Source organism: Arachis stenosperma, chromosome 9, assembly GCF_014773155.1.
Source record: "Arachis stenosperma cultivar V10309 chromosome 9, arast.V10309.gnm1.PFL2, whole genome shotgun sequence".
Classification (NCBI taxonomy): domain Eukaryota; kingdom Viridiplantae; phylum Streptophyta; class Magnoliopsida; order Fabales; family Fabaceae; genus Arachis; species Arachis stenosperma.
Window position 1 is genome coordinate 137,786,772 of NC_080385.1, and position 27,463 is coordinate 137,814,234.

The 27,463-nt window shown below is 39.5% G+C and overlaps 1 non-coding gene across 1 annotated transcript; it reads left to right on the plus strand.

Annotated features, from left to right (window-relative positions):
* Window positions 1-6,076: 6,076 nt before the first annotated feature.
* Window positions 6,077-6,184, plus strand: LOC130953246 (small nucleolar RNA R71). The gene has a single exon (XR_009075418.1). It is a non-coding gene; the product is annotated as a small nucleolar RNA R71 (small nucleolar RNA).
* The last annotated feature ends 21,279 nt before the right edge of the window (window positions 6,185-27,463 follow it).

Genomic DNA, 27,463 nt, shown 5'->3' on the forward strand with positions numbered 1-27,463 from the left:
AAGGGTCGATCCCACGGAGATTGTTAGTATGAAGCAAGCTATGGTCATCTTGTAAATCTCAGTCAGGCAGATTCAAATGGTTATGGATGATTTATGAATAAAGCATAAAATAAAGATAGAGATACTTATGTAATTCATTGGTGAGAATTTCAGATAAGCATATGGAGATGCTTTGTCCCTTCCGTCTCTCTGCTTTCCTACTGTCTTCATCCAATCCTTCTTACTCTTTTCCATGGCAAGTTGTATGTTGGGTATCACCGTTGTCAGTGGCTACAGCCCCGTCCTCTTAGTGAAAATGTTCAACGCGCTCTATCACAGCACGGCTAATCATCTGTCGGTTCTCAATCAGGTTGGAATAGAATCCAGTGATTCTTTTGCGTCTGTCACTAACGCTCAGCCTTCAGGAGTTTGAAGCTCGTCACAGTCATTCAATCCTTGAATCCTACTCAGAATACCACAGACAAGGTTTAGACCTTCCGGATTCTCTTGAATGCCGCTATCAATTCTAGCTTATACCACGAAGATTCTGATTAAGGAATCCAAGAGATAAACATTCAAGCCTTGTTTGCTTGTAGAACGGAAGTGGTAGTCAGGCACGCGTTCATAAGTGAGAATGATGATGAGCGTCACATAATCATCACATTCATCAAGTTCTTGAGTGTGAATGAATATCTTGGAATAAGAATAAGCTGAAGTGAATAGAAGAACAATAGTAATTGCATTAATACTCGAGGTACAACAGAGCTCCACACCTTAATCTATGGTGTGTAGAAACTCCACCGTTAAAAATACATAAGAACAAGGTCTAGGCATGGCCGAGAGGCCAGCCCCCCCAATGATCTAAGAACTAGACGTCCAAAGATGATCAAGAGATCTAAAGTGATCCAAAGATATCAAATACAATAGCAAAAGGTCCTATTGTAGAGAACTAGTAGCTTAGTGTTTACAAAGATGAGTAAATGACATAAAAATCTACTTCCGGGCCCACTTGGTGTGTGCTTGGGCTGATCATTGAAGATTTCATGTGTAGAGACTTTTCTTGGAGTTAAACGCCAGCTTTTGTGCCAGTTTGGGCGTTTAACTCCCATTCTTGTGCCAGTTCCGGCGTTAATCGCCAAAATTCTTGAGCTGACTTGGAATGCCTGTTTGGGCCATCAAATCGCGGGCAAAGTATGAACTATTATACATTGCTGGAAAGCCTAAGATGTCTACTTTTCAACGCAATTAAGATCCCGCCAATTGGGCTTCTGTAGCTCCAAAAAATCTACTTCGAGTGCAGGGAGGTCAGAATCCAACAGCATCTGCAGTCCTTTTCAGCCTCTGAATTAGATTTTTGCTCAGGTCCCTCAATTTCAGCCAGAAAATACCTGAAATCACAGAAAAACACACAAACTCATAGTAAAGTCCAGAAAAGTGAATTTTAACTAAAAACTAATAAAAATATAATAAAAACTAACTAAAATATACTAAAAATATACTAAAAACAATGCCAAAAAGCGTATAAATTATCCGCTCATCACAACACCAAACTTAAATTGTTGCTTGTCCCCGAGCAACTGAAAATCAAATAAGATAAAAAGAAGAGAATATGCAATGAATTCCAAAAACATCTATGAAGATCAGTATTAATTAGATGAGTGGGGCTTTTAGCTTTTTGCCTTTGAACAGTTTTGGCATCTCACTCTATCCTTTGAAATTCAGAATGATTGGCTTCTATAGGAACTCAGAATCCAGATAGTGTTATTGATTCCCCTATTAAGTATGATGATTCTTGAACACAGCTACTTTATGAGTCTTGGCCGTGGGCCAAAGCACTCTGTCTTCCAGTATTACCACCAGATACATACATGCCACAGACACATAACTGGGTGAACCTTTTCAGATTGTGACTCAGCTTTGCTAGAGTCCCCAATTAGAGGTGTCCAGGGTTCTTAAGCACACTCTTTTTGCCTTGGATCACGACTTCATTATTATTAAAAAAAATTTTTTATATTCACTGCTTTTTCTTGCTTCAAGAATCATTTTTATGATTTTTCAGATCCTCAGTAACATGTCTCCTTTTTTTCATCATTCTTTCAAGAGCCAATCATTCATGAACAAAAAATTCAAAAGATATATGCACTGTTCAAGCATACATTTAGAAGTCAAAGTATTGCCACCACATCAAAATAATTAATCTGTTATAAAATTCAAAATTCATGCAATTCTTCTCTTTTTCAATTAAGAACATTTTTCATTTAAGAAAGGTGATGGATTCATAGGACATTCATAACTTTAAGGCATAGACACTAAGACACTAATGATCATAAGACACAAACATAGATAAACATGAGCCTGAAAATTCGAAAAACAGAAAAATAAAGAACAAGGAAATTAAAGAACGGGTCCACCTTAGTGATGGTGGCTTGTTCTTCCTCTTGAAGATCTTATGGAGTGCTTGAGCTCCTCAATGTCTCTTCCTTGCCTTTGTTGCTCCTCTCTCATGATTCTTTGATCTTCTCTAATTTCATGGAGGAGGATGGAATGTTCTTGGTGCTCCACCCTTAGTTGTCCCATGTTGGAACTCAATTCTCCTAGGGAGGTGTTGATTTGATCCCAGTAGTTTTGTGGAGGAAAGTGCATCCCTTGAGGCATCTCAGGGATTTCATGATGAGTGGGATCTCTTGTTTGCTCCATCCTCTTCTTAGTGATGGGCTTGTCCTCATCAATAAGGATGTCTCCCTCTATGTTAATTCCAACTGAATAACAGAGGTGACAAATGAGATGAGGGAAGGCTAACCTTGCCAAGGTAGAGGACTTGTCTGCCACCTTATAAAGTTCTTGGGCTATAACCTCATGAACTTCTACTTCCTCTCAAATCATGATGCTATGAATCATGATAGCCCGGTCTATAGTAACTTCGGACCGGTTGCTAGTGGGAATGATTGAGCGTTGGATAAACTCCAACTATCCCCTAGCCACGGGTTTGAGGTCATGCCTTCTCAGTTGAACCGGCTTCCTTCTTGAATCCCTCTTCCATTGAGCGCCCTCTTCACAAATGTCTATGAGGACTTGGTCCAACCTTTGATCAAAGTTGACCCTTCTAGTGTAAGGGTGTTCATCTCCTTGAATCATGGGCAAGTTGAATGCCAACCTTACATTTTCCGGACTAAAATCTAAGCATTTCCCCCGAACCATTGTAAGCCAATTCTTTGGGTCCAGGTTCACACTTTGATCATGGTTCTTGGTGATCCATGCATTGGCATAGAACTCTTGAACCATTAAGATTCCAACTTGTTGAATGGGGTTGGTAAGAACTTCCCAACCTCTTCTTCGGATCTCATGTCGGATCTCAAGATATTCACTCTTTTTGAGTTTGAAAGGGACCTCGGGGATCACCTTCTTCATGGCCACAACTTCATAGAGGTGGTCTTGATGCACCCTTGAGATGAATCTCTCCATCTCCCATGACTCGGAGGTGGAAGCTTTTGCCTTCCCTTTCCTCTTTCTAGAGGTTTCTCCGGCCTTAGATGCCATAAATGGTTATGGAAAAATAAAAAGCAATGCTTTTACCACACCAAACTTAGAAGGTTTGCTCATCCTCGAGCAAAAGAAGAAAGAAGAGAGTAGAAGAAGAAGAAATAGAGGAGATGGAGGGGGCTTTGTGGTTTGGCCAAGGGAGAGAAGTAGTGTTTAGGTTGTGTGAAAATGAGAGGGTGAAGATGGGTTTATATAGTGGTGGAGAGAGGGGTAGGGTTCGGTCATGTATGGGTGGGTTTGGGAGGGAAAGTGGTTTGAATTTGAATGGTAAGGTAGGTGGGGTTTTATGAAGGATGGATGTGAGTGGTGAATAGAATGGTGGGATTTGTTAGGTGAGGGGTTTTTGGGGGAGAGGTATTGAGGTGATTGGTGAATGTGTGAAGAAGAGAGAGAGTGGTGGGGTAGGTGGGGATCCTGTGGGGTCCACAGATCCTGAGGTGTCAAGGATAATTCATCCCTGCACCAAGTGGCGAGCAAAAATGCTCCTTCTGCCAATCCTGGCATTAAACACCGGGCTGGTGCCCATTTCTGGCATTTAATGCCAGCTTGTTGCCCATTCCTGGCGTTAAACGCCAGTCTGGTGCCCCTTTCTGGCGTTAAACGCCCAGAATGGTGCCAGACTGGGCGTTTAACGCCCATTTGCTGTCTTCACTGGCGTTTAAACGCCAGCAAGTTTTTCTCCAGGGTGTGCTGTTTTTCTTTCTGTTTTTCATTCTATTTTTGCTTTTTCAATTGATTTTGTGACTTCACATGATCATCAACCTACAGAAAACATGAAATAACAAAGAAAAATAAATATAACATTGGGTTGCCTCCCAACAAGCGCTTCTTTAATGTCAGTAGCTTGACAGTGGGCTCTCATGGAGCCTCACAGATACTCAGAGCAATGTTGGAACCTCCCAACACCAAACTTAGAGTTTGAATGTGGGGGTTCAACACCAAACTTAGAAGTTAGTAGTGGCCTCCCATCACCAAACTTAGAGTTTAACCGTGGGGGCTCTGTTTGACTCTGTTTTGAGGGAAGCTCTTCATGCTTCCTCTCCATGGTTACAGAGGGGTATCCTTGAGCCTTAAACACAAGGGATTCTTCATTCACTTGAATGATCAATTCTCCTCTGTCAACATCAATCACAGCCTTTGCTGTGGCTAGGAAGGGTCTGCCAAGGATGATGGATTCATCCATGCACTTCCCAATCTCTAGGACTATGAAATCAGCAGGGATGTAATGGTCTTCAACCTTTACCAGAACATCCTCTACAAGTCCATAAGCTTATTTTCTTGAATTGTCTGCCATCTCTAGTGAGATTCTTGCAGCTTGCACCTCAAAGATCCATAGCTTCTCCATTACAGAGAGAGGCATGAGGTTTATGCTTGACCCTAGGTCACACAGAGCCTTCTCAAAGGTCATGGTGCCAATGGTACAAGGTATTGAGAACTTCCGAGGGTCCTGTCTCTTTTGAGGTAATCTCTGCCTAGTCAAGTCATCCAGTTCTTTGGTGAGTAAAAGGGGTTCATCCTTCCAAGTCTCATTACCAAATAACTTGTCATTTATCTTCATGATTGCTCCAAGGTACTTAGCAACTTGCTCTTCAGTGACATCTTCGTCCTCTTCAGAGAAAGAATACTCATCAGAGCTCATGAATGGCAGAAGTAATTCTAATGGAATCTCTATGGTCTCAGTGTGAGCCTCAGATTCCTATGGTTCTTCATTAGGGAACTCATTGGAGGCCAGTGGACATCCATTGAGGTCTTCCTCAGTGGCGCTCACTGCCTCTTCCTCCTCTCCAAATTTGGCCATGTTGATGGCTTTGCACTCTCCTTTTGGATTCTCTTCTGTATTGCTTGGAAGAGTACTATGAGGGAGTTCAGTAACTTTCTTACTCAGCTGACCCACTTGTGCCTCCAAGTTTCTAATGGAGGACCTTGTTTCAGTCATGAAACTTTGAATGGTTTTGATTAGATCAGAGACCATGGTTGCTAAGTCAGAGTGGCTCTGCTTAGGATTTTCTGTCTGTTGCTAAGAAGATGATAGAAAAGGCTTGCCATTGCTAAACCTGTTTCTTCCACCATTATTGTTGTTGAAACCTTGTTGAGGTCTCTGTTGATCCTTCTATGAGAGATTTGGATGATTTCTCCATGAAGGATTATAGGTGTTTCCATAGGGTTCTCCCATATAATTCACCTCTTCCATTGAAGGGTTCTCAGGATCATAAGCTTCTTCTTCAGATGAAACATCCTTAGTACTGCCTGGTGCAACTTGCATTCCAGACAGACTTTGAGAAATCATATTGACTTGCTGAGTCAATATTTTGTTCTGAGCCAATATGGCATTCAGAGTATCAATCTCAAGAACTCCTTTCTTCTGGTTTGTCCCATTGTTCACAGTATTCCTTTCAGAAGTGTACATGAATTGGTTATTTGCAACCATTTCAATGAGTTCTTGAGCTTTTGCAGGCGTCTTCTTTAGATGAAGAGATCCTCCAGCAGAGCTGTCCAATGACATCTTGGACATTTCAGACAGACCATCATAGAAGATACCTATGATGCTCCATTCAGAAAGCATGTCAGAAGGACACTTTCTGATCAATTGTTTGTATCTTTCCCAAGCTTCATAGAGGGATTCACCTTCCTTCTGTCTGAAGGTTTGGACTTTCACTCTAAGCTTACTCAATTTTTGAGGTGGAAAGAACTTTGCCAAGAAGGCATTGACTAGCTTTTCCCAAGAGTTCAGGCTTTCTTTAGGTTGTGAGTCCAACTATATCCTAGCTCTGTCTCTTACAGCAAAAGGAAATAGCATAAGTCTGTAGACCTCAGGGTCAACCCCATTAGTCTTGACAGTGTCACAGATTTGCAAGAATTCAGCTAAAAACTGATGAGGATCTTCCAATAGAAGTCCATGGAACTTGCAATTTTGTTGCATTAGAGAAACTAATTGAGGCTTAAGCTCAAAGTTGTTTGCTCCAATAACAGGGATAGAGATGCTTCTCCCATAGAAGTCGGGAGTAGGTGCAGTAAAGTCACCCAACACCTTCCTTGCATTGTTGGCATTATTGTTGTTTTCGGCTGCCATGTCTTCTTCTTATTTGAAGATTTCTGTTAGGTCCTCTACAGAGAGTAGTGCTTTAGCTTCTCTTAGCTTTCGCTTCAAGGTCCTTTCAGGTTCAGGGTCAGCCTCAACAAGAATGCTTTTGTCTTTGCTCCTGCTCATATGAAAGAGAAGAGAACAAGAAAGTATGGAATCCTCTATGTCACAGTATAGAGATTCCTTGAGGTGTCAGAGGAAAAGAAGAATAGAAGGAGAGGGTAGAAGAAGAATTCGAACTTATCTAGAAAGATAGAATTCGAATTATTAATAATGGAGGAATGTTAGTTCATAAATAGAAGGATGTGAGAAGAGGGAAAGAATTTTTGAAATTAAAGTAAAAGATTTTAAAATAATTAAAAGAAATTTTGAAAATTTGATTGATGATTTTCGAAAACTAAAGTTGGAAAAGAAATAAAGTGATTTTTGAAAAAGATTTTGAAATTAGAAATCAAAAAGATATGATTGAAGACTATTTTGAAAAAGATGTGATTAAAAAGATATGATTGAAAAGATATAGTTTTAAAAAGATATGATTGAGAATATATGATTTGAAAAACAAGATTTGATTTTGAAAAATTATGAAAACTTGAAAAAAAATTTGAATTAAAAACAAAATCTTCCCTCTTGTGCCATCCTGGCGTTTAACGCCCAAAATGCTACCCTTTTGGGCGTTAAACGCCCAGCCAGGTACCCTGGCTGGCGTTTAAACGCCAGTTTTCCTTCCTTACTGGGCGTTTTGAACGCCCAGCTTTTTTTCTGTAATTCCTCTGCTGTATGTTCTGAATCTTCAATTCTCTGTATTATTGACTTGAAAAGACACAAATTAATTTTTTTTATTTTTAATAATGAGGAATAATCAAAATGAAACTAAGATCAAATAAACAATGCATGCAAGACACCAAACTTAGAAGTTTGTATACTATTGACACTAACAAATTGAGAATCCATATGAGAAGCAACAAAACACTCAAGACAAGAGAATTTAAAGATCAGAGCAAGGAAATCATCAAGAACAACTTGAAGATTAATGAAGACACATGAATGAATTCAAAAAATGCAAGAAGAAAAGAAACATGCAATTGACACCAAACTTAAAATTAGACACTAGACTCAAACAAGAAACATAAAATTATTTTTTTGGTTTTAAGATTTTATAATTTTTTTGGATTTTTTTCGAAAATTATATGGAAAAGAAAATAAAGAGATTCAAAATTTTTAAGAAGAATTCCAGGAATCATGCAATGTTAGTCTAAAGCTTTAGTCTAAAAAGATTAGACATGGCTAGCCAAGCTTCAGCAGGACATTGCATTCAAGATCTAAATTGATGAGAATCAATCAGCTTTGGTGATGACGAAAACATCACCTTGAAACTCTAGAATTCATTCTTAAAAATTCTGAAGAAAAATACCTAATCTAAGCAACAAGATGAACCGTTAGTTGTCCAAACTCAAACAATCCCCGGCAACGGCGCCAAAAACTTGGTGTTGTTGCCGGATCAAAACTTGGCACTGTTATTGCAGGGAACAAATGCAAAACTGTAGTTAGGACATTTAATTCCCCGGCAACGGCGCAAAAACTTGGTGCACGAAATTGTGATCATCAATGTCGCCATCAACATGGTACGCTCAATTGTGTAACACCCTACCATTCAGAGTCTTATGCTTAAGTCATAATTCAGAGATGGCAAGGTATTACGACCTCTAAAATAAAAATTTAGTACGTATAGTAGTATGAATGATTGATTACAACTAAGAGCCTTTGTAGAAAAAGGGGTAAACAAAAACCGCAACTCAAAAGCGCATCACTCCGATCGATAACGTAACGAACAAGGATAACCAACGCAAGATTATATATACAAAGGAGTGTCAAAAACAGGAATATCAAGACTCAAGATCCGGTTGCGAAGATAACCGGTCCGAGCATAGCAATATATACATATGATAAAATAAGGAAAACCCCAAAGGAAACCCAAAGGGACACAAATACATAAAACCTATTCTCCAAAAATCTCCCATAAGAGGAGTCATCACAGTTTGTATTATTTAATGGAGATAAAAGTATCTAAGCAAAACATATAAACCAAAACATAGCCCCGAGAACAAAGATCTTCGCAATAATAGAAGTCTCCAGCATGCCTCAGCGGGACACCTCACGTCCTGCATCTGAAAACCACAAAATCCGCATGGGTGAGAACCAAAGGTCCCCAGCACGGTAACAGTTTCCACATATATAATACATAATAATTGGAGGAGAGCCGAAGGCAATCCTAGAACTTCCTCCAGATAATATCAAAGCTTATAAACAAGCTAAACCATATAAGGGCATCTGACTAAAGATTCTTCAGTCTAACTAATACTTCCCTTTCCAATTCCTTCAAACCTCCCAACCACCAGCAGGAGTATATTATAGCAAACACAGATATATCAAACAAAGAATATACAAATAGTAGCAGTTAAGACATTTAGACAATTAACAAGTAATATGCAGTCAAATAGGCAATCTCAAACAATTCACATAGTATGCATATGATGAATGCCTGTCCCTAGTGGCCGATGATATCATCTTGTCGGTTATAGAGCCAACCCGACAAGTCCAGGTCGCTAACCATTGGACTGTCCCTCTGTCGTGCATCCCCAAACTCGAGTTATACTCGTTATAAACTTGATCATAGACATGATCCATATCCTTCACCCTCACTGGTGAATATTTACGGGGGTTCGAGCTCATCCGGGCCTTTCACAGTGCCCGGCCACACTTACGACATAGGGTCAACAGAGTCTCGAGCCTCCACCTGGAGCACGTGGTGGCTAGCCACTGCTACTACCCAGGGAAACTCGTATCTCTGATAGTGGAAGTGCAATTCACAATTATCAATAATTCAGCATCAACATGCATGAATTCTCATCCATGGATCAACATCCATATCAGCCATCCGGCTCACGGTTCAGTCCAGAACCAGCCAATATTCATAGCATACACAGCTATTCCGGCTCACGGTTAAATCCATAACCAGCCAATTCACAAATAATCACGGCCCTTCGGCCAATGGCATAACAAGCACTTCCACCACCATCCTCCGCATCTCACATAATCATCTTGATCCTCATGGATCATTCATTTTTCCCTTGCTTCACTCGCAAGTTACCTCATTCACTAGCCCCTTTTTAATAGCTAGGCATGTCATAATGATTTAAGACATAAATGGTGAGATCGGAGGCTTAGAAGTATGAGATTTGGCTTTTAAAACTCAAAAATCAACTTTGGGATGAAAACAGGGCCGCGCGTACGCGCACTCCACGCGCACGCGTGGATGGCCTTGAAAACTCATCGACGCGCAAGCGTCATGCACGCTAACGCGTGGATTCCAAACTTGCCCATCGACGCGCACGCGTCAACCACGCGTACGCGCGGGTGTTCTCGTGCCCCAGGCACAACACCGGCACAGTTCTGGCATAACTCTCTGGAAAATGGCTGGGCATTGAGTGCAGCACAATCGGCGCGCCCGCGCACATCACGCGTACGCGTGGATGGCACTTCTTGGAAGATCGGCGCGCACGCGCCAGGTGCGCCCACGCGCAAGGGGTTATTCTGCTAAAAATTTTCTAAGTTAAAAGCTGCAGAAGTCACAGATTTTTACCCCAATCTTCCAACGGACATAACTTCCTCATTTTAAATCGTTTTTCACCCGTTCTTCGAACGGAATGGACATCCCGAATCCAATTTCATTTCTAAACAGATTTGGTACAAAACGGAGATCCGTAGTCCAAGTTATGTCCCGTCAAAGTATGTCCAAAAACCATATTTTCATACAAAACCACAATATGCCATTTTCAAAACAAACCATTTTCAACTCTTTTCAAAATCAATCAAAACATGCCAACTTCATCCCTTTTCTTTGAAATCAATCAAAATGTATCAAATTCAACATCAAGCCTCCTCAACTCATACATTGACACATTACCACCAATTACCAAATTCACTATCTCATCATTTTAACCCACTTCACCCAAGTGGCTCAAACTCAAACACATTGACATATCATACATTATTCCTCATGCCAATTCTCAACAACACCAATTCCAATAAATCATTATTGTACACAATCAACATCATACTCACCAACAACATGGTTCAACCCACAATTCAACCATAACCAATCATCAAGCATATATCACAACATGCATATTTCTCATACATTATACCACCAAGGCATCAATAATTATCATCACATATATGACCACATCATATATCTCAATCATTCAACAACATCAACCATTCAATGCCTATCTTAGGGCCTCTAGCCTAAGTATTTCCTACCACATTACATATTAGATACGGGAAACCGAAACCATACCTTAGCCGAATTTCCCAAGCTCCACCGGAGCACTTCCAAATCACTTATCCACAAGCTCTCAAGGCCTCAACACCTCCAAGAATAGATTTTTCACCACCAAACCCTTTCCAAGCTTTTCAAAGTCACCAATCAAGCTCCAATATACACATAAACACAACCTAAGCCACAACCATCATACCCATACACAACATCTCAAAACCCAAACATCATAAAACAACAAAATACACTAGGGTTGAGAATCTTACCACACCCAAGGTCCAAGGAGACAAGATTAACCTTCTCCTTCAAGAGAGTTGGGTCCTATAATATCAAAGAACCCAAAATCTCAACATTTCACCCAAGAAACTCGAAAATAGGGGCTGAGATTTCGAACAGCAACACGTGGCCTACCTCAAGATTGGTTGTATGGGTTTTGTAGAGCTCTCCGCGGTGAACGCGTGGCCGCAAACGGAGCGGCAATCGGAGCTCTAGATCAAAAGTTATGGTGATTTGAAGATCAAGTGAGAGAGAGAAGTTGAGAGAATGTTCTTCCCTTCCTCTCCACCATTTCAGCTTGTGTGTGTAACAAATGAGGAGAGAGAGTGCTGAAAACTAGGGTTTTGGTTTAGTTATGTTGGGCCAAGGGCCCACTTTGGGTCCGGTTGGCCCGGTTTGGCCCGTTCGGTCCAATCTTGGTCCGAATTCTATAAAATTGGTATCAAAATTCTCGTCTCAGTCTCCTCTATCACATTTAGCCATAAAAATCACATTTTAGGCTTTCTAGAATAAATTCTCATTTATGGGTTAATTAGCCGTTAATTAACCGGGTTTTACATTCTACCCACCTAATTGGGAATTTTGCCCACAAAATTCAAATGCAATTACCTGAGAACAAATGCGGATAATCCGTTCGCATCTCCGACTCAAGTTCCCAAGTGTGTTCCTCAACACCGCCTCGACTCCATGCCACTTTCACTAAAGAAACCTCTTTTCCACGCAACCGTTTGATACTAGTATCATCAATTCTGACTGGAGCCACTGGAAGCGTCAAATCTTCCCTTAACTGAACCGACTCAGGTTCCAACACATGGCTAGCATCAGGAGTGTACTTCCGAAGCTGCGACACATGAAACACGTCGTGCAAATTCGAAAGATGAGGTGGTAGAGCCATCCGATACGCCACCGGTCCAATCCTCTCTAGGATCTGAAATGGACCAATGTATCGAGGATTCAACTTCTTTGCTTTAATCGCCCTACCTACCCCCGTGGTCAGAGTAACCTTAAGAAAAATATGGTCTCCTTCCTCAAATTCTAAGGGCTTTCGCCTTTGATCGGCGTAACTCTTTTGGCGACTCTGCGCCGTAAGCATCCTATCACGGATTTTCTTGACTTGTTCAGTAGTCTCAGCTATCATTTCCGGCCCCAACAAGCTTTTCTCTCCAGCCTCATACCAACATAGCGGAGATTGACATCTTCTCCCATACAAGGCCTCATACGGAGCCATTCCGATGCTCGCATGATAACTATTATTGTATGCAAACTCCACTAATGGCATATACCGATCCCAACTCGCCAGTTGATCCAAAACACAAGCTCTCAACATATCCTCTAGTGTTTGGATCGTCCTCTCAGATTGACTATCTGTTTGAGGATGGTAAGCCGTGCTCAAGCTTAATCGGGTTCCAAAAGCCTTCTGAAATGCACCCCAAAACCTTGAAGTGAAACGAGGATTTCTATCAGAGATTATAGTAGCCGGTACACCATGGAGTCTCACAATCTCCTTTATGTATAACCGTGCTAGCTCCTCAAGGGTGTAAGTCATACGAATGGGCAAAAAGTGAGCTGACTTCGTCAGTCGGTCCACAATCACCCAGACAGCATCAAAACCAGCCCTAGTCCTTGGCAATCCCGACACAAAGTCCATTGCAATACTTTCCCACTTCCATTGTGGAATCTCTAAAGGTTGCAACATCCCGGAAGGTCTTTGATGTTCAATCTTTACCTTTTGACAAGTTAGGCACTTTGAAATATATTCCGCCACATCATTCTTCATACCCGGCCACCAAAACATCGCCTTTACATCATGGTACATCTTAGTACTTCCCGGGTGAATGGAGAATCCGCTTTTGTGTGCCTCCTTTAAAATATCTTGCCTCAAAGTGCCAACATCTGGCACAATGATCCTACCCTTGAACCTCCATAACCCATCTTTTTCTTCCGACACTCTCCACTGTTTTCCTTGCTCAATGGCCGGTAACACCTTCCATAACGCTTCATCATTCTGATGAGCCTTTAGGAGTTCGGACTTAAAGTCACTTGAGATTTCTAATCGGCTCAAACATAAAGTTTCGGATACTTCTCGAGCACCAATTTTAAGACTCTCGAGTCCCTTGAGCAACTTCTCCTCTTGGAGCATCATCCAAGCCGCATATAACGACTTCCGACTCAACGCATCCGCCACTACATTCGCCTTTCCCGGATGGTAATGCAACTCAAAGTCGTAATCCTTCAACAATTCCATCCACCTTCTCTGCCTCATATTAAGCTCTTTCTGATCAAAGAGATACTTCAAGCTCTTATGATCAGAGAAAACTTGGAACTTAACCCCATAGAGATAATGCCTCCACACCTTCAAGGCAAACACAACCGCAGCGAGTTCCAAATCGTGCGTAGGGTAACTAACTTCATGAGGTCTCAACTGTCGTGAGGCATACGCCACCACATTACGATGCTGCATCAGCACGCACCCTAAACCCTTCAATGAGGCATCACAATACACCTCAAATGGCTCGTTCGGCTCGGGTAACACTAACACAGGTGCAGTGGTCAACTTTTTCTTCAATGTCTGAAAGCTCTCCTCGCACTCAGGAGTCCAAACAAACGGAGTGTCTTTGCGGGTTAACTTTGTCATTGGCAAAGCTATCTGTGAAAAGCCCTTGATAAACCTTCGGTAATAGCCAGCTAAACCCAGAAAACTCCTTATCTCTGTTACGGTGGTTGGTTGCTTCCAATCCATCACAGCCTCCACCTTAGTTGGATCTACTGCTATTCCCTTCTTACTCACCACGTGGCCCAAAAACTTCACCTCACTCTTCCAAAACTCACACTTAGACAGTTTTGCATAAAGTTTCTTCTCCTTTAGAATCTGCAACACGGTCCTCAAGTGTTCCGCATGCTCTTCTTCAGTCTTGGAATAAATCAGTATGTCATCAATGAAGACAACAACGAATTTATCCAGAAACGGACGGAAGACTCTATTCATGTAATCCATGAATACCGCAGAAGCGTTCGTCAACCCAAAAGACATTACAGTGTACTCGTAATGACCATAACGAGTCCTGAAAGCGGTCTTAGGGATATCCTCGCCCCTCACCCTTATCTGGTGATAACCTGATCGCAAATCAATCTTGGAGAAAACTCCAGCTCCTTGTAACTGATCCATGAGATCATCAATTCTCGGTAGTGGGTACTTATTCTTTATTGTAACCTTGTTCAGCTGCCTGTAATCCACACAGAGCCGCATACTCCCATCTTTCTTCTTCACCAGTAACACTGGAGCACCCCACGGAGAAACACTTGGTCGTATGAAATTCTTTCCCAACAAATCCTCTAACTGAGACTTTAACTCGTTCATCTCTAACGGTGACATCCTATAAGGAGCACTTGAGATTGGTCCCGCCCCGGGCACCAACTCAATAGCAAACTCAACCTCTCGGTTAGGTGGAAACTCATCAATATCATCGGGAAACACTTCCGGAAACTCACACACAACCGGAATCTGCTCCAACCTTTGATCATCACCCGAAACGCCCGCGGTTAACAGCAAGATACCCTGACATTCGGTTCCAGAACAGTTCACCATCATCGAATTCAAGTAATAATTATTCACCACGACCGGCCCTTCAGTATCTTCTGGCATAAAGTACACCGACTTTGTAGAACAATCAAGCAGGACATGGTTCTTAGATAACCAGTCCAATCCCAAGATAAGATCAAGACCGATCATCGGTAAGCAGATTAAATTATGAACAAAATCACGCTGCTTGAATCTAAAGGAAACTTCCGGGCATCCTAGCCTAGTTACCATGGCTTCATGGGTAGCATTATATACCTTTAGGTCATAACCTAAGGTTACAATCTTCAATCCTAACTCATGAGCTTTCTCAAATGCAATGAATGAATGTGATGCTCCCGAATCAAATAAAGCATTTAAAGTTTGACCAGCTAATTCACAGTTACCTCGAATGAGTGTCTCAGATCCCTCAGCACATATAGCTGAAGTGGTGAACACCCGACCAGTCTGTTGTGCTTTCCCAGCACCTTGTTTCTGCCTCTCCGGACAACTGACGGCTTTATGCCCTGCCTTTCCACAAGCGTAGCACAAACCCCATCCGGCCTTGCATGGAGCTCCCGGATGGTGACTCCCACACCTAGTGCAAGCTTGATCATTCTGAAGCTGCTTCCCAAACTTCTTTCCTTGGGAGTTGTTGTTGTTGGGCCTCCTGAAAAAGCCTCCCCTCTTGAAAGACGGGCCTCTAGGTGCAAAGCTCTTCCCTCGGTTCTGTGGAAATGAACCCCTTTGACTCCCTTTCTCAGCGGTTGCCCTTTTCACACACTCTTCAGCAACCCTACACTTGTTTACCAACTCGGAGAAAGTCCTAATCTCCATTGGCCCTACTGAACTGAAGATATCACTCCGGAGTCCTCCTTCATACTTAACACACTTCCATTCCTCATACTCCACCGGAGTCCCTTGGCACATACGAGAGAACCTGAACAGCTCCTCAAACTTGTCAGTATACTCTGATATGGACATAGTACCCTGCTTCAGCTGTAACAATTCAAGTTCCTTAGCCGTCCTAGCAGAAGTCGGAAAGTACTTCTTATAGAACTCTTCTTGAAAGACATTCCAGGTGACATAGTCATCACCCTGCTGCAGAAGACGTCGGATGCCTTGCCACCAATGCGACGCTTCACCGGTGAGCATATACGTAGCAAACTCGACACGCTGTCCTTCAGGTACTACTTGTGCTTGTAATGCTCGCTCTATAGCCTGAAACCATGTGTCAGCCTCAGTCGGGCTAGTAGTTCCCTTGAACTTAGGCGGATTAACCTTCAAAAAGTTTGCCAAGGTCATCGGGCCCTGAACTCCACCTCCATCATTACCATGGTTATTCATCTGTTGACCAAGAGCCTCAGCAGTGGCTTGCATAGCAGCAGCCATGTTCTCCAACGCAGCCATAAAGTTCACCGGGTCATTAGGGTTATTCTCCGGTGCACGAGCATTCGTACGACCTCTCGCACTACCTCTACCGCGTCCACGAGGCGCCATCTGGTTCCTATACACACCCAACAATCGATATTAAGTTGATCAGTCTCAATATCGGAAGTCTAGTGCTTCAAAGTCCCAAATGCATGCTCATGAACGTTTATGCCAATTATATCAAGCAGATATACTAATAGCACATAGCACACACACACAGAGAATGCACAGAAGCATAATCAGTCCATCCCTCAGGCTCTACAGGAACGAACTGCTCTGATACCATAATGTAACACCCTACCATTCAGAGTCTTATGCTTAAGTCATAATTCAGAGATGGAAAGGTATTACGACCTCTAAAATAAAAATTTAGTACGTATAGTAGTATGAATGATTGATTACAACTAAGAGCCTTTGTAGAAAAAGGGGTAAACAAAAACCGCAACTCAAAAGCGCATCACTCCGATCGATAACGTAACGAACAAGGATAACCAACGCAAGATTATATATATACAAAGGAGTGTCAAAAACAGGAATATCAAGACTCAAGATCCGGTTGCGAAGATAACCGGTCCGAGCATAGCAATATATACATATGATAAAATAAGGAAAACCCCAAAGGAAACCCAAAGGGACACAAATACATAAAACCTATTCTCCAAAAATCTCCCATAAGAGGAGTCATCACAGTTTGTATTATTTAATGGAGATAAAAGTATCTAAGCAAAACATATAAACCAAAACATAGCCCCGAGAACAAAAGATCTTCGCAATAATAGAAGTCTCCAGCATGCCTCAGCGGGACACCTCACGTCCTGCATCTGAAAACCACAAAATCCGCATGGGTGAGAACCAAAGGTCCCCAGCACGGTAACAGTTTCCACATATATAATACATAATAATTGGAGGAGAGCCGAAGGCAATCCTAGAACTTCCTCCAGATAATATCAAAGCTTATAAACAAGCTAAACCATATAAGGGCATCTGACTAAAGATTCTTCAGTCTAACTAATACTTCCCTTTCCAATTCCTTCAAACCTCCTAACCACCAGCAGGAGTATATTATAGCAAACACAGATATATCAAACAAAGAATATACAAATAGTAGCAGTTAAGACATTTAGACAATTAGCAAGTAATATGCAGTCAAATAGGCAATCTCAAACAATTCACATAGTATGCATATGATGAATGCCTGTCCCTAGTGGCCGATGATATCATCTTGTCGGTTATAGAGCCAACCCGACAAGTCCAGGTCGCTAACCATTGGACTGTCCCTCTGTCGTGCATCCCCAAACTCGAGTTATACTCGTTATAAACTTGATCATAGACATGATCCATATCCTTCACCCTCACTGGTGAATATTTACGGGGGTTCGAGCTCATCCGGGCCTTTCACAGTGCCCGGCCACACTTACGACATAGGGTCAACAGAGTCTCGAGCCTCCACCTGGAGCACGTGGTGGCTAGCCACTGCTACTACCCAGGGAAACTCGTATCTCTGATAGTGGAAGTGCAATTCACAATTATCAATAATTCAGCATCAACATGCATGAATTCTCATCCATGGATCAACATCCATATCAGCCATCCGGCTCACGGTTCAGTCCAGAACCAGCCAATATTCATAGCATACACAGCTATTCCGGCTCACGGTTAAATCCATAACCAGCCAATTCACAAATAATCACGGCCCTTCGGCCAATGGCATAACAAGCACTTCCACCACCATCCTCCGCATCTCACATAATCATCTTGATCCTCATGGATCATTCATTTTTCCCTTGCTTCACTCGCAAGTTACCTCATTCACTAGCCCCTTTTTAATAGCTAGGCATGTCATAATGATTTAAGACATAAATGGTGAGATCGGAGGCTTAGAAGTATGAGATTTGGCTTTTAAAACTCAAAAATCAACTTTGGGATGAAAACAGGGCCGCGCGTACGCGCACTCCACGCGCACGCGTGGATGGCCTTGAAAACTCATCGACGCGCAAGCGTCATGCGCGCTAACGCGTGGATTCCAAACTTGTCCATCGACGCGCACGCGTCAACCACGCGTACGCGCGGGTGTTCTCGTGCCCCAGGCACAACACCGGCACAGTTCTGGCATAACTCTCTGGAAAATGGCTGGGCATTGAGTGCAGCACAATCGGCGCGCCCGCGCACATCACGCGTACGCGTGGATGGCACTTCTTGGAAGATCGGCGCGCACGCGCCAGGTGCGCCCACGCGCAAGGGGTTATTCTGCTAAAAATTTTCTAAGTTAAAAGCTGCAGAATTCACAGATTTTTACCCCAATCTTCCAACGGACATAACTTCCTCATTTTAAATCGTTTTTCACCCGTTCTTCGAACGGCATGGACATCCCGGATCCAATTTCATTTCTAAACAGATTTGGTACAAAACGGAGATCCGTAGTCCAAGTTATGTCCCGTCAAAGTATGTCCAAAAACCATATTTTCATACAAAACCACAATATGCCATTTTCAAAACAAACCATTTTCAACTCTTTTCAAAATCAATCAAAACATGCCAACTTCATCCCTTTTCTTTGAAATCAATCAAAATGTATCAAATTCAACATCAAGCCTCCTCAACTCACACATTGACACATTACCACCAATTACCAAATTCACTATCTCATCATTTTAACCCACTTCACCCAAGTGGCTCAAACTCAAACACATTGACATATCATACATTATTCCTCATGCCAATTCTCAACAACACCAATTCCAATAAATCATTATTGTACACAATCAACATCATACTCACCAACAACATGGTTCAACCCACAATTCAACCATAACCAATCATCAAGCATATATCACAACATGCATATTTCTCATACATTATACCACCAAGGCATCAATAATTATCATCACATATATGACCACATCATATATCTCAATCATTCAACAACATCAACCATTCAATGCCTATCTTAGGGCCTCTAGCCTAAGTATTTCCTACCACATTACATATTAGATACGGGAAACCGAAACCATACCTTAGCCGAATTTCCCAAGCTCCACCGGAGCACTTCCAAATCACTTATCCACAAGCTCTCAAGGCCTCAACACCTCCAAGAATAGATTTTTCACCACCAAACCCTTTCCAAGCTTTTCAAAGTCACCAATCAAGCTCCAATATACACATAAACACAACCTAAGCCACAACCATCATACCCATACACAACATCTCAAAACCCAAACATCATAAAACAACAAAATACACTAGGGTTGAGAATCTTACCACACCCAAGGTCCAAGGAGACAAGATTAACCTTCTCCTTCAAGAGAGTTGGGTCCTATAACATCAAAGAACCCAAAATCTCAACATTTCACCCAAGAAACTCGAAAATAGGGGCTGAGATTTCGAACAGCAACACGTGGCCTACCTCAAGATTGGTTGTATGGGTTTTGTAGAGCTCTCCGCGGTGAACGCGTGGCCGCAAATGGAGCGGCAATCGGAGCTCTAGATCAAAAGTTATGGTGATTTGAAGATCAAGTGAGAGAGAGAAGTTGAGAGAATGTTCTTCCCTTCCTCTCCACCATTTCAGCTTGTGTGTGTAACAAATGAGGAGAGAGAGTGCTGAAAACTAGGGTTTTGGTTTAGTTATGTTGGGCCAAGGGCCCACTTTGGGTCCGGTTGGCCCGGTTTGGCCCGTTCGGTCCAATCTTGGTCCGAATTCTATAAAATTGGTATCAAAATTCTCGTCTCAGTCTCCTCTATCACATTTAGCCATAAAAATCACATTTTAGGCTTTCTAGAATAAATTCTCATTTATGGGTTAATTAGCCGTTAATTAACCGGGTTTTACAAATTGCAATCTCAACTCTTTATCACAACTTCGCACAACTAACCAGCAAGTGCACTGGGTCGTCCAAGTAATAAACCTTACGCGAGTAAGGGTCGATCCCACGGAGATTGTTGGTATGAAGCAAGCTATGGTCATCTTGTAAATCTCAGTCAGGCAGATTCAAATGGTTATGGATGATTTATGAATAAAGCATAAAATAAAGATAGAGATACTTATGTAATTCATTGGTGAGAATTTCAGATAAGCGTATGGAGATGCTTTGTCCCTTCCGTCTCTCTGCTTTCCTACTGTCTTCATCCAATCCTTCTTACTCTTTTCCATGGCAAGCTGTATGTTGGGCATCACCGTTGTCAGTGGCTACAGTTCCGTCCTCTCAGTGAAAATGTTCAACGCGCTCTGTCACAGCACGGCTAATCATCTGTCGGTTCTCAATCAGGTTGGAATAGAATCCAGTGATTCTTTTGCGTCTGTCACTAACGCCCAGCCTTCAGGAGTTTGAAGCTCGTCACAGTCATTCAATCCTTGAATCCTACTCAGAGTACCACAGACAAGGTTTAGATCTTCCGGATTCTCTTGAATGCCGCCATCAATTCTAGCTTATACCACGAAGATTCTGATTAAGGAATCCAAGAGATAAACATTCAAGCCTTGTTTGCTTGTAGAACGGAAGTGGTTGTCAGGCACGTGTTCATAAGTGAGAATGATGATGAGCGTCACATAATCATCACATTCATCAAGTTCTTGAGTGCGAATAAATATCTTGGAATAAGAATAAGCTGAAGTGAATAGAAGAACAATAGTAATTGCATTAATACTCGAGGTACAGCAGAGCTCCACACCTTAATCTATGGTGTGTAGAAACTCCACCGTTGAAAATACATAAGAACAAGGTCTAGGCATGGCCGAGAGGCCAGCCCCCCTAATGATCTAAGAACTAGACGTCCAAAGATGATCAAGAGATCTAAAGTGATCCAAAGATATCAAATACAATAGCAAAATGTCCTATTTGTAGAGAACTAGTAGCTTAGGGTTTACAAAGATGAGTAAATGACATAAAAATCCACTTCCGGACCCACTTGGTGTGTGCTTGGGCTGATCATTGAGGCTTTCATGTGTAGAGACGTTTCTTGGAGTTAAACACTAGCTTTTGTGCCAGTTTGGGCGTTTAACTCCCATTCTTGAGCCAGTTTTGGCGTTAAACGACAGAATTCTTGAGCTGACTTGGAACGCCTGTTTGGGCCATCAAATCGCGGCAAAGTATGAACTATTATACATTGCTGAAAAGCCCAGGATGTCTACCTTTCAACGCAATTAAGAGCGCACCAATTTGGTCTTTGTAGCTCCAGAAAATCCACTTCGAGGGCAGGGAGGTCAGAATCCAATAGCATCTGCAGTCCTTTTCAGCCTCTGAATCAGATTTTTGCTCAGGTCCCTCAATTTCAGCCAGAAAATACCTGAAATTACAGAAAAACACACAAACTCATAGTAAAGTCCAGAAAAGTAAATTTTAACTAAAAACTAATAAAAATATAATAAAAACTAACTAAAACATACTAAAAACATACTAAAAACAATGCCAAAAAGCGTATAAGTTATCCGCTCATCATTGGTCTTCCCAAGTATAATAATAAAAGGTTATTGCTTCTACTTATTTATCCTCTAACGAATAGGGGAAAGTTAAGTAGGTAAGACCAACTCTAATTCACAAGTCCTAATCACTTCCTAAGGAAGGATTAGAGTTAGTAAAAATCCAGTTGACAGCAATTTCCAATTACATATTATCACTTGAGTATTCCAACTCAACGGTTTCCTATTAATCAACTCCAAAGCTAAGTTGGGAGTCTACTCCATTAACATGAATGCCATTTCAACAAACATGTAAAGGGAATAGATGGGAGACATAGTAATTAAAATAAATTAATAAAAGAAAAATTTGAAGCTAATAATTAATTAAAGGAAATCAAATATAAAATGGGATTAAATGTAAAAATTGTTCATTGCATTAATAAATTCCAAAATTAACAATATCGATATATAACCACGAGCAAATTAAATGGAAAATGAAAGAGTAGAGTAATAGAAAGGCAAACTATAATGAAAAAGTCTCCAATCGAAGGTAATAGTAGCTCTCTCAATATCCAATCCAAAAGCATAAAACTAAAATCTAAGAACCTTAGGAGAAGTAGTGTTTTTCTCTAAGATTCAAAACTAAAAACTAAAACTAAGTGAATGTGAATGGATAATGAGTCTCAACTTGCCCCTGCCTCTAGTTTGTGTTTCTGAGCTTGAAACTGGGTCCAAAAGCAGCCCAAAATCGCCCCTTGCGAGTTCTGATTAGTGCAGCACGTGACGTATTGTCACGCGTATGCGTCGACCATGCGTACGCGTCGCTGGTCATTTGCGCTTGTCACGCATACGCGTCACTCACACGTACGCGTTGCTGGAAATGCGCCAAGGCGCGCGCACGTGTAAGCCATGCGTGCGCGTCGATCATCGTTGTTCAGCTCCTTTGTTTCTTGTGTTCCTTCCAATTTTTGCATGCGTCCTTTCCATCCTCTAAGTCATTCCTACCCTATAAAGACTAAAATCACTTAACACACAAATCACGACATCGAATGGTATAAAAGGAAATTAAAATTTGACAATTTAAAGGCTTAGGAAGCAAGTTTTCAAGCATGGATCAAAATTAGGAAGGATTTGTAAAACCATGCAATTTGTATGAATAAGTGTGCGGAGCACTGATAAAAACCACTCAACTTAGCACAAGATAAACTATAAAATAGTGGTTTATTATAGAACAGCCCTCAGTATCAACCGACACCAGCATGAGAGACCTCTCAGTTATACAAACACAAGCAAGACAACCAAGTAATTTTAAGTAAAGCAATTAGCATATAATCATTTAATGGGTATAATAAACAAGCCATGACAAGTAGCAAACCCAAACAAGTCAAACAAATGCAAATGATGTATGACTATCCTATGGCCAGTAATATCATCTATCGGTTATACAGCCAAACCGACATGTCCGGTAACTAACCCTGGACAGTCCCTGCATGCGTACATCTCTCAAGAGTGATTCATACTTCTTGGAAGATAAAATCTGGAAAGGTCTAAGTGTCCGACCATATTCGGCGACGGAGTGTCAACATCTTGAAGCAAGTAGAATCACTCTATTGTGGCAAATGGAATCACTCCACTGCATTCCAATCATATCTGGGAGCAAGTAGAATCACTTTACTACAGCAAGTGGAATCACTCCACTGCACTTCTCAGGCAGGTATATCTCAAATCAGAGTTAATTTCATTATTGACTTCCTTCTCAATTCCATTTCACTCCATTCATAATCATCCTCAATCATCACTATAACTAATTTTTTTATCGTTCCTCATCGTTCTCTCTCGATCATCATCATACCTTTATCAAAAATCAATTATCATTCATCATCATCCTTTTATCATTATATTCATCCTCATCATACTTCACTTCATATTTAATTCATCTTTCTTCAATTTACTTTCTCAACTCATTCAGTCTCATTCCCAACTCCTCTATCCTTTATTTCACCGGATCTAGACTTATAACAGGGTTTACAAATGTTTAGAAAGTTTGAAGAAAGGTTAAAAACACAAAAATATATTTTCTACAAAATTCAGGTTGTCCATTTTTGTGCGTACGCATGGTACTCGCACATTACTCGCACAAAATCTTTTAAATACTGGAATGTCCATCATGCGTATGCATGACCTCAAAATTCTACAACTTCTGCAGAATTCAGTTTTGAAATCAGATTTTTAAACGTTCATAAATTTTTCTACAAAATTCATTTTTCAACCATTTTTGAACCATTGGAAAGATCATTAAATAAATTTTCATAAAAATCTAATTCGTTGAATTTCCAACTCCGATGACCAAGTTACAGCCTGCTAAAATTGGCCAAAAATCTGTTTTTGTCAAAATTTAGACTTTTACCAAATTTACACTTTTTCCAAAACCAAACCATTTAAACCGAAGCCAACACACTTAAAACGGTTTAAAAGACATATTTTACACAAAATCAAACCTCCATCATTCCCATGCCACCAACACTCCTCAAACTCCCAAAATCTTTCATCATCCAAAATCAAGTTTCAAACCTATATTTAGAATCAAAATATTTCATATCAATTCCACTAATACACATATCCAACCACTCATTTCCATCCAAATCAGAACTTAATCAATCATCCTAATACCTAAATAATTCAATTTATCAATCTATCAATCCATTTAATTCAAATATACCAAAATTCAACCCTAATCATTCATATACATTATTAATTATTCCTCAGCCCTTCAAAACCTAGCCATTAAGTTTTCAATTTATCAATTCATTCAAAATTTAAATTCATAACATCATCAATTCTACTTTTCATCAACAATCAATTCAACAATTTCTAACTCAATCACAATCCATATCAAATTCTTATTATCACAATCCATCACACTTATCACTGCCTCCAGCCCAAAATTCACGTCACATAAATCAATAATAATTATTCTATCATTCAATTTCACATACTCCATCACATTACAATTTTCATCACCAAACCAAATCAAATTCATCAACCCATCAAGTAAACATACCAATTTCATCCAATCATACAATTCAATCTTATTCCTAAGGACATCTAATCTAGAACTTCGTATCACGTTACATGATATTTAAAGAAAACTTAAACTATACCATAATGGCAGCAGTTCCAAATCCTTGAGTCCTTTTACGAGCAATTCCAACATTCACCAAAATTTCGTTGCTTGATCCACAACTCATCCGGCACCGACCAACACAATAATTTCGCTATTCACTACAAAAGTCCACCATTTCTCAACCTAGGCTTCATAGATTGGACAATTAAAAGGGGATAAAAATTTTTTACCTTAATGAGATTGGTAATGGAACCCACCAATAACTCATACTAGAGCACTCCTAAACAACCAAAGTCACAAGGTTTCTTCAAAACCCAAACAAAAAATGCGAAATTGGAAAGAATAGGAAACTAGGCACAGAAATTGAAATTTCTTACCACTTTATTCAAATAGAATCGAAGAGCTCGACGAGAATTTTGCGTGGTCGTAAACGACTCATCAATCGGAACTCCGGATCACAAGTTATGGAGGTTTGAAAGAGGAAATAAATAATGTTAGCTTAGCCTGTTAGGATTCTTTTTCTTCTTCCTCTCTTCTCAGCTGGTTTCTATCAATAATTGGGGAGGAAAGGGGGATTTGGGTGCTGAATCAAAGTGAAATGGGGCTCATATAGTGTGGGTTTGGCCCCACTTGAATTCGGTTTCTTCGGTTTAGTCTATTAGCCCGATTTTGAACCAAATCCTTTAAAATTAGTGTTATAATTTATATTCAAATTATTTTCACTTCTCCAAATTATAAATTTTAACTTCTTAACTTTATTTACTCATAAATTAATTTTTTCACTCACAAAAGCGGGTTGATTTAAGCCGGTACAGCTGGCTAAAATACTAGAACGTGTTTTTATGCATTTTTTGCAAAAAATTATATTTTTTTCTCAAAAAAAAATTCACTGAATCCAATCATTATAATTTAGTCTTGATTTTTGACTCGGTGCGTGTTTTACGCATTTTAGTCTTGATTTTTTACTCCGTGCGCGTTTTAACTATTTCAATTTAATAATTAATTATCCGATTAATCTTTTTATAATTTTCTCAGATCTTACAAAAATTACTAAATTACACAATATTTTTTATTTCTTTAAACACATATCTCATATATAAGTATAATTTCTTAAAATTTTAGGAGGCTGAAATCACTACTCGCCCCCTCTAAATTCGTCCCTCTATATAAGTACCCAAAAAAATTAGACCAATATATAAACTAAAAAATATATTAATTTAAAATATAAAAAATTAATTGAAATTTTTTTCTCTTTATTTTAAAATAATTAAATATTGTATTTTATATATATATATTTTAAAATTTAATTTTAATATATTATGAATGTAAAGAATATTAATTAATCGATAGATAATATTTTTTTATCTTAACCAATTTTTAAAAAAAGAAACTAATAATTTTATTTATATTTAAAAAATTAAGTTTTAGCTTAGTAATTAATTACTGTTAGTTTTAAAAAATATATTATTAATATTTATTAATGTTAAATTTGTTTATTTATTTATTTTTAGTTTTGATACTTATAATAAAATAAATATTATTTTATGTTAAATTTAATAATATAATTTTTTAATATAAATTTTAATTAGACAAAATTAATATATAATAAGAGCAAAATATATTGATCTATATATATTTATTAATTTATTTCTAAACTTCTAGTGGGGACAAGTATCTCCCCTCCTTCTCACTTAAGTCCATCCCTGTCTATCTATTACTTGACCTTGCCAAAATTCGAATCAAAGTGCAGCATTTTAAAAAACATACTAATGTATCATCTCAATTAGGTTTCAATTATAAAACAATAATATATTTAATTGTAAGCTCAACAAATAGCATTCATAGTTTGAACATTGGCCTGCTTTATGTGTTTGCTAGCGTAAACTTTTAAATGGAATTTAAATATGTGATGCATTAATAATAATAATAATAATAATAATAATAATAATAATAATAATAATAATAATAATGGAAAAAAATCAACCATACCATTCACGAATTATAAAAAAAAAAGTCGATTGATGCAAATATAACCACCAGAACTATCCGGTGAGAAAAACCAAAAACTTATCAAATATCAAAGGACGGAAAGGATAATTTGAATTTCACTATAATTTTTCAGTTTCCACTTATGCTGGTTGCACAATTACCACGACAGTGATAGCTAGTGAAAATGTAATTTATATAGATGCGATATTTGTATTCATTTTGTTTTTTACGTTAGGATACTATACTTTTTTAAAGAAATTCATTTTATATAGAATTTAATTTTGATGTACTGTTATTATAAAGTAATTTTATATTTATATTTAATTGTGTAATATTATATCAATAAAAATAATTAATTTTTTTTTATATAATCAGTACATCAAAATTTTTATATATGCTAAACCGATATTTCACTTAATGATAAAGAGGTATATATATATTAATTCAATAATATAAAAGACAAATCGAGTATGTGAAATATTTGTCTTATATCTTTGAACATTTATTGCAAGAGTCACAGGTCAAGCAGATGCTGTAAGATTGGCTATAATAAGCAAGCAAATTGGTTACAGGTTTGTGGGCTATATCTGCTAAAGGTTGCGTGGTTGAAGGTGATTTGATTCTGACCAGGTGTTTGGAGGAGTGGATAAATGTTTAGTCTTATTAGATGTTCTCATACAGTCATATTCCAAATAATACTACAAATCATGTCATTTAATTTAAGACTTCTCAACATAGACATACAGGATCATAAATGT